Raw genomic sequence first — 16,093 nt, 5'->3', positions numbered from 1 at the left:
CACACAAGCAAGTACATATGAATTTTGACTCATTGGAACTGTCTAAACTAAAATTTAGTATATGGCATTGGATTGGTACTAAGCTATCTTGCGTGATATATATTACAGTTTTCACAGCATTTGTTGGAATGTGCATCCCTTTCTTTGGTGGGTTGTTAGGACTCTTTGGAGGGCTGGTGTTTGCACCAATATCTTATTTTGTGAGTGTGAATATCAAACTCCTTATTTGCAACTCTATTCTCCCAATTGCCAGAGTTTTATTAATACAGCCTTTGATGAAACATGGTCAAGTTGAAATTCCAAGTTTTAGTTCCAATCCTGGATATGTTGCTGCACTGTAAAAGTTATTTCTATCGTCACAACTCACTAGAAATTCCATCATAATTGTCATATAAATGACGCATAATATGTTGTTCGTGCAGTATCTGAAACATCAGCATCACCAGTGTCCAACTCCCATTACCACTTTACCTCCGTTATCATTATTACACCCACACACATGTACTGAATCAAGGCATATCTTTGATGCACCTGCAAATTTACCGGCTAGGCTGAGCACACGTGAGTTCAGAAACTGGTATGGTGGCATTCATGGAAGCCGTAGAGATCGTCAGTTTGTCTACAGCAGATTCAGGCCTTGGCATACTTGCCGGGATGATGCCCTTTTGACATGCTTAACTTTCCTAGGGGACTTCTCTCAAATTGCAATTGGCAACCATTCTGGCGACCTCAAGATTTTCGACTCGAATAGTGGTAATATGTTGGAAAGTAATGGGAGTCACCAGTCACATTTGTTCATTCAGCTCCTTCAGGTGGCAACCGTCTGTTGCTCTCTTCTAGGTCCTATGAGGTGCGGTTGTGGAATGCGTCTTCAATATCAGGTGGTTCGACACATTCTTTTGAAGGGTGCAAATCTGCTAGGTTCAGCAACTCTGCGGAGGCATTTGCCGCTTTATCTACAGAACCATCACGTCGTGAAGTTCTCTTGTATGACATCCAGACTTGCAAACTTGAGTTGAAATTGACTGATACATACTTCAACTGCCGTGAGAGGGCATATACCTTCTCCTATACATTTTAACCCCTTAGACACGATGCTTCTGTGGAATGGCGTTCTATGGGATCGAAGGGGATCTGGCCTTGTTCGTAAGTTTGATCTGTTTTCAGACTACGGTGGTGGTGGTTTTCATCCCTCTGGGAATGAGGTATGCTTCACAATTGTACTTGAAAAGTTTATAACAATATTGTTGTGGAATAGGTGTACAAGTTGGCTTTTTGTCGAATCTGAAAATCACTGTGATAAAATAGCAGTATCTGTTAGCTAACTACTTTATTTTTGTTCACTATTAGTGGTTTCATTAAACTCAGAAGTGTGGGATCTTCGAACGTTTAAGCTCCTATGGAGTGCCCCTTCTTTGGATCAGACTGTTATAACATTTAATGCTCATGGTGACGTCATCTATGCGATCCTGAGGCAGAATCTCGAAGATGTAACTTCTGCAGTTCATTCATGTCTGGTCAGGCACCCCCTCTTCTCTGCGTTTCGAACGGTGGATGTTGTCAACTATTCAGACATTGCCACAGTCCCTGTGGATCGATGTGTGCTTGACTTTGCCACAGAACCAACTGACTCATTTGTTGGGTTGGTAACGATGGATGACCATGAAGAAATGTATGCTTCTGCTAGGCTCTATGAAATAGGTCGAAGGCCACCCACTGGTGATGATTCAGATCCTGGTGATGCTGAGAGTGAGGAAGATGAAGATGATGACGATTCAGACGCTGACGGTGACCCTTTATTGGGTGATGGCCTGGATGTTGATAGTGATGTGGATGATATGAGCAATGATGAAGGTGATGATAGTGTAGATGACATTGAGGACGACGACGATGATGGTGATTTTGGGATGGACACTGAATTTACTGGTGGAGGCCTATTGGATATTGTAACGGAGGACGAGGACGATAACGATAACTATAGTCAGTTGATGGAGTCTATTAGTAGTGGGGACGAGGAGAACTTTGGCTTCTAAAATTACAATGTCTTCAAATTATCCTCATATTTTGATTGGTGAGAGAAGCCGAGTTCTTTGGCGACTCATATTTTGACTGGTGAGAGAAGCCGAGTTCTTTGGTGATTAGGTAATGTAATTAGTGTCAGATTATGGATCAAAATCAATAGTTTGTCATTGGGGAAAATTTTCATGCTTTGGTTCAGTTAGAGCAAATTAGAGATGCCAGGAGCAAAATGTACATAAGATTGGAAAAAGTTAAGGAAGAGAAACAAATTTTTTCGAATGTAATTCTAAATTCGTTTTATATTATTTCCCTTTCATCTTCTTCCTATTGCTGAGAATCACGGCTCTTCAATCAATATATTAGTGAAATGCGTTAAAATATGGAGTGTGTCGGCCGCCAAAGCACGCCGAGCCTCCTCGGGGTGAGGCACGGGCATACCCTAGTATCAAATGATTCATCTTTGAATACAAATTAAACCAAAAAATAGCCAATATTTTTGAGTTTGCACCAATCATTTTCTCATCTACATATACCATATCAACAAATCGTTTCTTCGCTATATCGTTGTAAAATATTGCTCTTTTAAACTATAATGCTTCTTCCTTTAGACCGCAACGTGCTACCTTGAATCCCTAATGCTTGACATCTCTTGTCAGTGGTGATCCCCCAAATCCAACGCTTGGAGTAAGATACTCAGGACCTAGTCTATCATCTGCTTTCACCACATCCATGATAGTTTGGATGTCTAGGTTTTCTCGCGTACACAAACTTGTTATACAGTTTAAGACATTCAACTTAGTTATCAACTAGTTTTTGTGCCCGTTCAACGAACGGGGATCGTTTTCATAAAATATTTTGTACTAAAAAGTTTTAACTATAGAATATTGTATTAAGTTAAATTTTGATGAAAACACTAAAAGTACTGGTCTCTATCATTTAGGGAGGAACTAATGTATTGAAGTAGTATATCTATACTTGCAGAAGCAATTCACATGGCATACATTATGAATTACAAACTTAATAACATGCCCATCTTAGGAATCTCTTAAGGGCGTTCAGGCTTGTTAGTTAGGAGTCAAGGACAAACTTTCAACCATGTTGGTGTTTATTTACCACGTCCAATTTTCACACATGGGCAGTTATATGTTGTTGTTTCGAGAACGACATCTAGACAGGGGCTAAAATTTCTAATCAAAAGGGAAGATGATGAGCCAAAAGGATATACACAGAATATTGTGTATAAAGAAGTTTTTCAAGCAAATCAACTACAACCTCTGCTTCATTATATTGGCCTAGAGATTTACCCGTTATTTAATCCAACATTATATCCACAGATTTCGTCTCCATATTTTTACATAAATTAACCATATTACAATCTCAATATACATACCACTTTTTACTTTCTAATGAGACTTTTTACTTTCCTTAATTTTTTTGTTTAATTTTCCCACACATAAAATGAATCAGAAGACATTGGTACGGTATTGAATCAACATGTATTGTCTAATTATATAAGATGTCAAAATAGTCATAACCAAAGAACACAAATGTAATTAAACAAAAAATGCATTGCCAAGTATATGAAGATGGTATAGGTTTTGTGCATAATTTGTCAAATGGTCTGAATCCCCAGTAAAGCATTACTTTGACATCTAGTCATCTTGTTGGATTGTAAAGTTCATTTTGCCGAGTAATTGTATTGCTCCTTGGTGCTTGTCGGATCCATGGAAACCCTGATTAGAGAAAAAGGACTCAGAAAGAACCCTGGCTGCAGCTTGATGGAAGCAGAGGAGGAGCTTTTACAGACATCATTTGGACTATTGACTACGACTGCTGGAACCCTCATTAGGATTGTAAAGAACCTCAGAGTGTGTGAGGATTTCCACACTGTGATGTGTGGTGTGTCTCTGATTATGAGGAGAGAGATTGTTGAGGGATAACATGAGGTTTCACCATTTTCATGATGGATTGTGCTCTTGTAGTAATTTGTGGTGATTTAGGAGAGTTGATATAATGGAGTTGCAAAACTGCCACGATGATACTAAAAAAATCTAGACATCATAGAATGTTGCTGACTGCCTAATTCTTTCGCACTCCCAACGGTGTTTTTTTTTTAAAAGATCATCTGTTATTTGGCATTAGAATACTGAAGGAGGAACTCACTATCTCATTAATATTTGGAAGACACTGTCCAGTATTTGCATTGTAGAATGTTCAGGGCATCCACTTATTGCAGTATGGAAATAGCTTATCACCTATTATTCTTCACTTGTTTTTTTTATCGATATTTGTTAATTGTTAGCTTATTTTGGTAAATTCGTTTGTAATAATAGTAAGGGAGGATAGGTAATGATTACATTTACTCACTTCTTTTTGAAGGTCAGCAAACGAAACAATGCTATGATACGAATACCTATTCCAAAGTTGACAAATAACTTATATTTTTTGAATTAGTCGAATTGGAAAAGTGAGCGTGCTAATATTATAAATTTAAACTAAAAATTAAAGGACTTAATAGTGACAAACTTTCATAAATAAGAAGCGTTAAACCTTGGCCATTAAAAAAATTATATGTGATCAACATACTAAAATTTTGGTATCAAAGTACTAATCCTTATGGTTTTCTTTTCTTTATTATGGAACTCTCCATGTCCTTCATTCCTTTAATTTTTTTCTTCGAGAGAATATATTTTATCTTTGTTGTGTTTATCATCAACGAAACAATCTAGCATAACATTTTTGAGAATGTCGAGTTGATTCTGTTTCTCTTCAACTTCTATTCTTTTCTTCATAAGTTCTTTGAAATTGAAGTATTCAATTTCCATATCACGTTCATCCTTTATAAACTGTATTGCGTTAAAAGTTGCGGAATCCTCTGCTTTTGCAACAGAATATGTTGGGCTTCCATCAATTTCTCTAACTATGACGTCTTCACTGTTAAAGAATAAGTCTTTTGGTACCTTTAATGTCACAGTGCTTTTGAATCGTCCGCTCTCTAATTCTGTGTTGTAGACCGGATCTTGTTGAATGTTAAGTCCTTCTTCTAGAATTTCCTTTAACATTTTTTTTTTACATAAGCTGTAATTTTCATACGCCATTATCTGCAATATACATAATAAAATGAAGTCAATAAATAATTGTAAATAATGGTGAAGAGGAAGAAAAAATAGGCTACACGGTTTTCGATATAATGCAGTTAAATTGTTTTTAGGTTAATAGATTATGTATTACTAAGTGATTGGAAGTTCACTTTTCCTAGTTTTTTAGTTTTGTATATCTCTTAAATTTTGATATTTTGGAACAGTGAGCTTCTCCTTTTTTGCAGCCACCATTCTATTAGGAGCATGGATTATGACTCTATTAGGAGCATGGATTATGACACGTGCAAAACGTGTGAGGGGTAGTTGTTGCATTTTGAAAGGGCATACCACCAGACACACCACAATAGACAGTCAAACTTGGTAAATGAATCGTTAACTAATGATAGAGTTATCTAAAGCTAAGAAACATAAAACTTTGGGTACAATGCAAATACCCATATTATTGGGACGACCTAAAGCTAAATCACCCTATTTTAAATTATTATATATTTTTTGTCAATTAGGTAGAAGTGATTGGGTTTAGAAATCTGTAGGTTTACTATTTCTATTGGGCCTAGCCCGAACAAAATTTATAACATATGTTGTAAGCGGGTATAGTATCTCAAATTCAATTCAAATTTGACTTGCTACCTCTTTTTCCCACGCAGCTTCATTTCACACTAAATTGCTCCAAAAACTTTCTCTCATCACAAAATAGGATTGATTCATCCTAAACTAAAACAGGTTTCGGATTTGTATAATCAACGTTTCTATACTATCTCTCCCCTTGAACTCTCTCACTATCAAAAACTCACTTCGTGTTCTATTAAGCTCCAAATATGCCCATTGTTATGCAGAAAATCAAAGATGAAGATAAGGTATGACATTACTTTAAGTTTAAAGTATAAAACCCTTATCTCAATACAAAACCTTAATTTGATTGGCACCTGTTTAAGGTTTTGGTTTAATTTATTATTGTTTTGTTCCAATAAAATTATATCTTAAACACACAAAATATGTAATCATATAAAATTCATATCTCAAAGTATTATACTCTTCCTTTAGTCTTAAGAGCTTGTGCTACCAACTGGTATGTTTCTTTGGATATGCTAAACATGTGGAGCCATTGCTGAGTTTAGAAGTATATAGTAACATGGTTTGTGAAGGGGTGGAATTAAATGGTGTTGTTATTGTGAACTTGTTGTTGGTATGTAGTCAATTGAGTGATGGAGAAGGCATCTTGCCCCAAGGATATTAAGACATGGACACTACTTATATCTAGTTACGGGAATCTGAAACTGATTATTTAAACTTTTATGCTTTTTGAGAGAATCGGAAATGTGGTTTCTAGCCTGATGGAGCAGCTTTATGAAGTTATCGTTTATGCTCTATGTAATGCGGGGAAAGGAGATATTGTGATGAAGTTTTATAAGGAGATGGTGTGCAAGAACATTGAAGTGGATATGAATTTGTATAATGTGTTAATGAATTGCTTGTCAAGATCGGGGAATATATTGGATGTTAGATTGGTTGGAGAGGATATGATTAATGTTTCCCAGGTTCCGCAACAAAAGGTTTATTCATGCATTCTTAGAAGTTTTTGTTTTGGAAGGAGAATAAGAGAATCGCTACAATTGCTTTGTGAGCTTAATAATGAGAATATAATGCTTGATCCTGAGAATTTTGAGGTTCTAGTTCAAGGGTTGTGTAGGGATGGTAAAATATCCGATGTTTTAGAAATTTGTAGCATTATGAAACAAAACAATGTCGTTGATGGAGACATTTATGGGAGTATTATCAATGGATACTTGAGAAGAAATGAGGTTTCTAAGGCTTTTGATATGTTCCGGAGCATGAAAGAATCAGGGCATACTCCTAAAGCTTCCTCATTACAATAAAGCATGCAAGTTGTATGATGAGATGTTGGAAAGTGGCATTCAGCTAGATATTGTGGCAATGACAGCTTTGGTTGCAGGTCATATTCAGAACAATCATGTTCGTGAAGCGTTTAAAGTTTTCGAACAACAACGGATTTTTTCCTCTTCTTCTTCAGGTCAGCTCTTTTTTGCTTGGAAATTGTTTTCATTAATTCATTTCTTTCCTGATTTTGCATACACTCAATACCAAGAGACCTTTTTCTTTTGTCCGCTAAATAACGCATTCGATTAGATCGATTAAGTTTACATTCTGCTTTGCTTAAAACTGGAGAAGTGCCTGCAAAATCAAACAATTAGTGTTTTTCTGCCGCAATATTTGTGCTAGTGTATAACATAACTCAACAAAGAGGAGAAGGTATATGAACTGATATCAGGTGGACTCATTTTCACGTGATTAGATTTAGAACAATAAACATCAAGATTCACTTAAGCAGGGTAGAGAGTATTAAGTTAAATCAAAAGCATGAAATTTCTGAAATGGAAACAGTTTTAGTGTTTTCATCATATTCAATAAGCTCTTTTGACTCTTTACTTGCTATCCTGTAACTCATTAGGTTATTCTTTGAAGTATTAACATTAGTGTTGGCCATAGTTAGAATTTATGTTTCGTTAGATTTGGAAAATAAAGATTGCATGACCATGTTCAATAGATAAAAAATGGCTAATAATGCATGTTTCTGTTTTTATACACAAAGATATTACGTATGCATCTGCAAAAATGTCAATAGAATGAGTTCGTTTGGGCTGGTTGCAAATAATGCTAGAATCATCATGAGGTATTGGGTACCTTGATAACTTCACAACCAAGAAAAGTCCACTTGAAAGAGTGGAGGTGTAGAGTCAAATAGAATAGTAGGTTAACATAGAGAATGTTAGAGCTGGAAACATAATATACCTCATAAAAACGCAAAGATGTGGTATAGTGTATAGCATAATAATTATTATAAAATCATTCCATTTCCAATTCAGTTGATTTAAACTTAAAACTTTCATACCAGAAAACTAAAGAAAAATAAAATAAAACAATCTAATAGTTTATGCTGAAAAAATAGAGCAAGCACTGTCTTTCTGACATTTACTTTCATAATATAAGGAATATGTGTGATTATTATTGTTATTATCAGTGTGTGTGCTTATCCAGCACTTCAAGGTTTTTCGCAGACTCAAAGCACAATATGTTAAATTCTAGGCATGTTTGTGCTTGAAATATTTTACCTTTCCCCACAGAGTGAATATAGGTATTAAGATTGAATCAATACCTATTTGTTCCTTTGATTTTATTCTTGTCCTTCTTGATGCTCTACCACTTTCGTTGTTGAAGCGCTTTGATGTTCCTTTTGATACCATTGAAGCTATACAGTTGAGAGTTTTTAGAAATTTGAGTTTGATATAAGAAGTTGAGTTTTTGGTTTAGTAGGTTTTAGGAATTCAAAATCTAACTCAGCTGCTAGGTTTGACAGTTTTAAGAAATAAGAAGTGGAGTTTTTGGTTTATTAGGTTTTAGGAATTTTGTTTTATTAGGATTCGTAGAGTTTTAAAAATAAGAAGTTAAGTTTGTACGTGTGTTTTGGAAATAAGAAGGTGCGAATTTGTAATGTAGTGGGAGCTTCCATGGCTATCGAACCTGTGACATCCGATCCTTCATTAAACTTCCACTTAATTTATACAAAGACGATTAATCAAACCCGTGACATCGAATCCTTCAGGAAATTTCCATTGAATATTAGTTTCTGCAGCAGAGGGAGAAGGTGATTGCAATAAAAAAGGGTGATGCAATTGCCCTACATTTTTGTGTTGTTACCTGGTGATGCAACAAAGATGACGTTAAGCTTGTTGTTCTTTTCTTGGGTCCAACCTCTAAAGCCGACAAAACTGGTGAATTTATGCTGTTTTGGACGGAATAGATTTTGACATTGAAGGATGTTCAAACGTATATTGGGATGACCTTGCTAGGTACCTCTCTGGATATAGCAAGAAAGGTAAGTAGGTGTATTTGACTGCTGCACCACAATGTCCATTTCCTGATGCTTGGGTTGGGGGTGCCTTGAAAACAGGCCTTTTCGATTATGTTTGTGTGCAATTTTACAGCAATCTCCCTTGTCAGTATGCCTCAGGAAGTATTACCAATATTGAAGATGCATGGAAGCAATGGACCACATCCATCACGGGTGCTCAAATATTCTTAGGACTACCTGCTGCTCCTCGGGCAGCTGGCAGTGGATTCATTCCTGTCAACGATCTCACTTCTGAAGTGCTTCCGGCTATCAAAGGGTCAAGCAAGTATGGAGGCGTCGCAGGGGATTTGTTCTCTGAAGTGTTACAACCACACCAGAGATCTTCTGTCTAGAACTTACATGATGCGGCCATGTTCCAGTTGAAAAGGCCCTCGAAAGACCATTTGTGATGATTGAAGCATCGATCTAACGCTCAATCTGCAGCACAGTACGTTCTCCATATAGATCCCTTTGTATGGCCTTTACCTTCCACCTCTCAGTATGCCTAATATGGTTTTGCAGCTCTCAGTCAAGCAGCTCGGCAGCTTAGTCTAACCTCTTGTTTCTAAAATCCTCCCTGTTGATGGTTGATAGAAGCAAATTCACAGAAGTGGCATCATCCAGATTGATATGAATCATTCTGACCAATTTCTTTGTCGGATGGCATACCAAGGGCAAAAAAACACATATAAAAGAATTGTGCAATACACTCTTATGTATATTTGGGTATGTTTGTCTTTTTTAAAGCTTTCCTTGTAATCATATATCCCTCACGGTGACAGTGAGGTCAAGGCCTATCTACTGTTGCCATTGTTGGGTATACAAATGCGGTATGTCATTCTAAATTTGATCGTTCTATTATTGACTTAAATAAAAATTCAGAGAATCTGGTTCCATTGTCTCATTAACAAATCTCTATCGACCTATGTGTTCTGTAACAGGGCAAATCAACTTTAGTTAACGCACTTTCAGAGAGTGATCTGTACAGTGATGATCGGTAATTACCCACAGATCCCGTTTCAAGTGTAGGGCCAATTACGTTAAATATTACTGATGTTGCATGTTTGCTTGTACAACCAATTTGCAGATTATTTGCCAGTGGATCCTCGAGTGAGAAGTGTTATGCTTCCATCTGGGTAATTATTAATGAGAACGTTGAGTACTTTATATATCCAACCTTTTGAAATTTGAAGGAAGCAGAGCTCCTTTGGAGCACGTCTTTCAAATAGTGAGTTTGATTTGTTTGTACTGTTTGTATGAATATAGGAGGAAAGTGCTTCTTAGTGATACTGTGCAGGTATGAGGAAGAGATGCATAAAACTCTAAATTTTCCATGGGTTAAAAGTTTTCCTCTTGGTTGTTTGTGTTTGTGTTTGTGTTTTTTTTACTTTTTGTACAATTTTTTTGCTGAGTGACATCTCAAGGTTTTCTTTTCATTTTTCCTGTAGTTAGTGGAAGCATTTCATGCAACTCTCGAAGAAGTGGTAGAAGCTGATCTTCTTGTGGTATGAAGAATTTGTTGCGTCGCTAATCTTATAGTAAAGTAATTGTTCATCTAAGAGTTTATTTTAGTCTCAATGGACTATAGTAACTGTTCATACATAAGTTAGCACTTCTTTTTGAGTTTCTGATTAGACTTTTGATCTCCTGAACTTCAGTAAGTCCTAATATTAGAAGAATGCTTGAATTTGGGATAGCAAATAATGTCTCCTTTCCAGAATTCTGAAATCCAATGTGAATAACGGTGCATTTTGAGTATTTGTTCAGATTCATTGATCATAATCCTTTTTGGTAGGATGTAGAAGTAATATTCCCATGAAACATTGGTGAAATCAGACCATTTAGACCAGATAATTATAATCTTTAATTGTTGAGCAATTAGGAGTCACTTTTCCTTATTCCCAGGATCAACCAATGCATAGTATAATAGACAAAGCCGTTGACTTTGCCCTTTGGAGGCCACGCCATTTGAGATTTTAAATATCATATGGGCTTCATTGTTGGGTGGTCTGTAGTGAGAACTGTGAGATGAAGTGTTATATTGTAGTTAACCTTAGCTCGTGTCTGTTTATTTTTTATTGAAACTCTAAATTAAGAAACATATTTTTTACTATCTTATACAGCTACTCTATCAGTATAGTCCAGTATATTGGTCTTGTGGTATCAATGTTGCTTAACAGGAAGAAGTGCCCTTGATTGAAGAGTGTAGAGATGATCGATAGTGTGCGACCACCTAGCGCCAATCTTTTTGCTCATACCACTTCCACATATGCCACTTCCACATATCTTCATACACAAACATATCTTTTTGATTTAAGAGTGTAGAGATAAGATACTTCATACACATATGCCACTTCCACTATCCCTGCTTACGCACAAAGGTTCGGTGGCATTCACAAAGACCATACTAATGACTCTATGCTCATGGCCTACAAAGGATTGCAAATGAGAAAAGTTCTGCAAGGATAGAAACAATATTTATTTTTTATAATCTGTCAAGTTCCGCTCTTCCTACTTGATCCTGCAAGCTCCGGAAGAGAGCTTTCGAGAGCGCCTATCAATCTTTCGGGAACTCTGAAAACTTGATTGCAATGTGAGAAGTATGTTGTCTGAGAATAAAATAAATAAAATGCAAATACAAATACTGTGGAGTGGAATAGGAGGATGAAGGCAATTATCTTTTTAATTAATGAAATAGATCGTGGAAAATGTTTGTACGTATTATCTATGATCTATGATGGTCCAATATCGTTAATTTTCAAAATCGAATTTACATAATAAATAGAATGACTCAGAATCTTAAAACCTTGAATCTGTCTACATAATAAACAAACTTGATAAGAAACATTACAATATGATCACCATTAGATAGACAATTCATACAATCCTGAAGACTTGCAACAATAATTTCTAAAGTTATATTACATTTTCAACCAAAAGAAACTCCTACTGACATATTTCTGATTACTGCTGCTAGAGGAACAACGCCATTCAACCTTAAGCAAACTTAATATAGCTTTCCACGTCAAATGAGGTTAAACTTCCTATGATATCTGAGCATGCTCTAGTCCTCCTTGTATAAGATCCCATAAGATTCCACTCCATTTAGCAATTCATAAAATTCGATGTCTCTTTCTGCTTTGAACACGCTGAAGCCAAAAACTTCCCATCCACCAAAATATTGGTAATATTATTTTCCCCATTCCTCCAATATTTAATATCAACATTTTTTCCCTGTTTCTGACAAAGCTAATAAAGCATTGTGAGTGGTTGTTGTTGTAGATTTTCAAGCGCAACGATAGGCTCCAACAGTGGACTAAAGACCTACCATCAACATTATATAACTTTATAACTAACAAAAAACAAAAACAGCATCTTCAAAAACTCAGAGTAACTTTTTACCTCCCACATAAACTTCAAATCAAATTTGGCATTCCATTATACTGTAGCGCAAAGAAGCTGGTTCGATGATATCCGCTAGGACTTTTGGTGCTTTTACCTTTCCTCCAAGCCGAGATCTACTTAAGCTTGTTCTTCTTTTTAATTGCTAATGAAAATTCATTAACCTATCAAAACAATATACAAACCCGAATATCGAGCATACAAATAATTGGAGCGGCATTAGTAGTGGACTTTCTCTTGATTATATTTGAAACATAATTTCCTGTTGATTCGTGGCCAAAGGTTTAAATCAAGTTCACTTTGTTCACTCTTAAAAGCAAAGGCTTCTCTCTCTCATTGATGAAAGCGCCCTGAGCTTGGTGAAGTCGATGGGAGTTGTAAACTTACGTCTTTCCATGGCGCCATCACGGTAACTTCGGACCTAAAAATGGTTTTATGAATCGAATTTGAATCATTTTATTTTTATGTTTTCTGCAGAAATCGTACATGACTAAAACCGAAGCTCAAAGCAGGATCGCACGGGGCTTGTTTACTTCCACATCCCATTTGCCGAATTTGCTAGCTTTGACTCAACAAACTTCATTGGTGTGAAGCAGGGAGGGCATTAGTTAAGCCTTTCATCAACTCGGGCTTCTTTACAATCATGTTAGAAGCGGGGTATACAAAGGCTGTTTTCATTGGCCATGATCCGTTAATGACTTCGTGGCAAGTTAAAGCGATATACATCTTTGCTATCTTTGGGGGTTGGTACCATGCTTATGGTCGGGTGGGTGGGATAGAAGGGCTAGAGTGGTCCTTGCGACCTTTGGAAAAGACGAGACGAAGGGTTGGGGAGCGATAAAGTCCATCGAGCGTGGAAGCGCCTTGATGATGAACACCTCGACAATCGATCCTCAAGTCCTCTGGACCAAGAGCTCGCTTTCGTAAGCTTCTCTCTATCATTTCTCTTTCAGTTGACCATCTAAAAGACTAAAATGAATTGTATACCCCTTCAAGTTCAATAATCCGTTTATCAGTGTCTCATCATGGGTGCGTAGATGACTCGTTTCTGACCTCATTGGGCACAGCAACGAATTTATCTAAGTTGTTTCTTTGACTACCTCGACTTCTTAAATTCTGAGGTTGCAGATGTTTGGTCCTGTGGCGTGACTCTATATGTGATGTTGATAGGAGTTTACCCATTTGAGGATACCTTGGATCCTATAAATCTCCGGAAGACTATAGGGGTGAGTTCACTTGACTCTAAGCTTCTAATGAAAAAATCTATTGATCATAAATAAAATATGTACAATTGGAATACGACCATCGGTTTGTATTTTCTTCTGAAAAAGGATGGAAACTAATGACGCCTTCTAACAGGTATTCATCTAATTGTGTGAAAACCATAATCCTTAGGCCACATAATCAATATTAGAGCTATATAAAATCCTTATATGACCTACTTGGCGACTCAATAAAAAATTAAAATAAAAATCTTGACCTTGGAAGTATCAAGAAGAACTACGCCCGAAGAAGCGGTCGGTGATCTTGGATCTAATCAGTCCTTTGGAAGAAAAGCCTACTTTCGATTGGGCCGAAAAAATGGAAATGAAGACAGGAGTCGGAAGGGAGTGATTCAATGGGATCTCCTCTTTCTATTCCTTTCTCTTCTAGTAATCAATCATAAAGAAGTAGTTGCGGATCAAGCGAGAAAAGGTGGCCTCAAGTTCCCTTTCTTGAAGAAGGCGAGATCTTGCGCGATAAGCGCACCATTCAAGATCAATCCTTGTATCAGGAGATAGATGGGCTTAAACTTCGTTCAAAGTTGAAGGCCCGATTCTTATCCAAAAGTCGGGTCTACCTCTATTGTTTCGGTATTTCCTTTAGAAACTTGCTTCTTGGTCTTCTGAAATGACTGTAAGGCAAAGAAGACTATCTTACGATCTGACCATAGGTTCAGCTTCTATCGTTGCTATTTATCTCATCTCTTAAAATATATCGGAAATTCGACCATAGGTTAATTTTAAATCAAGGGTTCTCGAGTTACTAAAGAGGTGTTTTTTTTTTTTTTTTTCTTGGTTCAAGCTAAATTGGTTTTGGAGAAAAAAGGTCAAGAGAGGGTTGGGCGAGTTGAGAGGACCGGACTTTGATCTTAACAACATATGCATGAATAAAAGAGATTAGGAGAACCAAATAAATAAAGAATAAAAGAAGGAGAAAGTAGCAAATCTAGGGAGGTCAAACTAATTTATAAAGTTCCCTTTTTTTTTAGGAGTGTATGAGAATGCACGGTTTGGAAAATAGAGTGATATGGTGAGGAGAGAGATAAGGTGCAAGCTTTTATATATATATATAGATAACGCGTTACAAGTCAATCTCGACAATATGGCAGATTTTTTTCTTGGAAATATATGATAATTTTCACCATATCAACCCTATCGGCAAAGAATAGCAAATACCCTTGAAACTCAGGACGATTTACGTCCCTTCCGAAAACCAAGCGTTTGGGATTCAATGCATAAAAAACAGCCGTTTCAGCGCTAAAAAATCAAGATTTAAGGCTACAACTAGTCGCTGGTTCTCGAGTACTCCATTTTCAACAAAAATCTGATCAATCATATCACTAGCAAGTAACAACATTGTGGACTTCTCAAGCACTCACTGTCCAACATTTTCTACCCTCACAACCCGTCTCCAAGCCAGCTCCCATTCTTTCAAATCCATTACATTTTCTCTATTAACTTTATTTGTTGACACCTCCATGACTAAAACAATTACTGTTACATTTGCTAATTAAAGCAAGATCGAGATTGTTGCTAAATTCGAATCGATGACTTTCCATACCCTATTGTAGAAGTTTTTCAACATTCGGTTCATAGAAAGGGACCACTTGTACATTTTCCCACTCCACCGATCTTTTCATTGTTGATATCAGCTCACGTCACATGGATAGTTTGAATTTAGAAAGGGCTAGCAGTACAATTTGTATTGTAGCGTGTTTGACCTCTAAACAATTATTTATTTGATTTATTTTTCATATCAATAAATACAATTTTTATTAAAAAAATTGGTTAACCCCCTTTGCAATGTCTTTTTTTTTATCAATATACTCTTCATACTAAAAATGACTTGTAACTAAAACTGTCTTTTCCAAACGTGTTAATACCATTTTAAAAATTGAAAAACCCATAACTAAATACTAATTGTCCACAATCATGCACTCCATAGTCCCTAATGTGTATAATTGTTTTACTCTATGCACTATTGTCACACCAAATGGTATCACACCCTTTCAAACAGGTGTGATATGTTTACACCAAACCACTTGTAGTATGTATCTCTTCATAAACTAAACAGTGCAAATTTGTGGAGAGACACCATTTTGTTGTCCATATGACACCAACAGCTGATTGGTCCACTCCAACAAACTTAATTATTACATCACCATTTTTTATCTTAATTTTGTTTTAACAAAAGAAAAGAAAAATAAAATATAAGAATAAATAAAAATATTAATCAAATGAAATATTGGATCGCTTTTTTTGTTGTTGATTAAAATTTGACTCAAGCTCTCTTTCTTGCGGTACGAGAGGCAATCAACTTATTTTAATTTTTAAACAATAATCTGCTTGATGTTTAGGGTTCTTTGGGTTCAATTAAATTTTAGAACATTAGGGTAAAT

The 16,093-nt window shown here is 36.2% G+C and overlaps 2 long non-coding RNA genes and 1 pseudogene across 3 annotated transcripts; 2 read left to right on the top strand and 1 right to left on the bottom strand.

The window, feature by feature from the left end:
• The first annotated feature begins 381 nt into the window (after positions 1 to 381).
• Positions 382 to 2,257, top strand: LOC147476370 (DDB1- and CUL4-associated factor homolog 1 pseudogene; annotated as a pseudogene).
• A 7,521-nt stretch (positions 2,258 to 9,778) lies between these two features.
• On the top strand, positions 9,779 to 10,769 carry LOC147476369 (uncharacterized). 2 transcript variants are annotated; one of them, XR_015209142.1, is made up of 4 exons: positions 9,779 to 9,860; positions 9,972 to 10,027; positions 10,118 to 10,258; positions 10,479 to 10,769. It is a non-coding gene; the product is annotated as an uncharacterized LOC147476369 (long non-coding RNA). The 2 variants fall into 2 exon arrangements; XR_015209141.1 differs by having other exon boundaries at positions 10,118 to 10,327.
• Positions 10,770 to 11,864: 1,095 nt separating this feature from the next.
• LOC147476368 (uncharacterized) lies at positions 11,865 to 12,474 on the bottom strand. The gene is made up of 2 exons (XR_015209100.1): positions 12,433 to 12,474; positions 11,865 to 12,354 (listed from the first exon to the last, which is right to left on the bottom strand). It is a non-coding gene; the product is annotated as an uncharacterized LOC147476368 (long non-coding RNA).
• Between the last annotated feature and the right edge of the window lie 3,619 nt (positions 12,475 to 16,093).

The sequence above is a fragment of the Coptis chinensis genome, chromosome 9 (genome assembly GCF_015680905.1).
Source record: "Coptis chinensis isolate HL-2020 chromosome 9, ASM1568090v1, whole genome shotgun sequence".
NCBI lineage: Eukaryota > Viridiplantae > Streptophyta > Magnoliopsida > Ranunculales > Ranunculaceae > Coptis > Coptis chinensis.
Note: the sequence above shows the minus strand (reverse complement) of the source record. Positions and strands in the feature narration are given on the sequence as shown.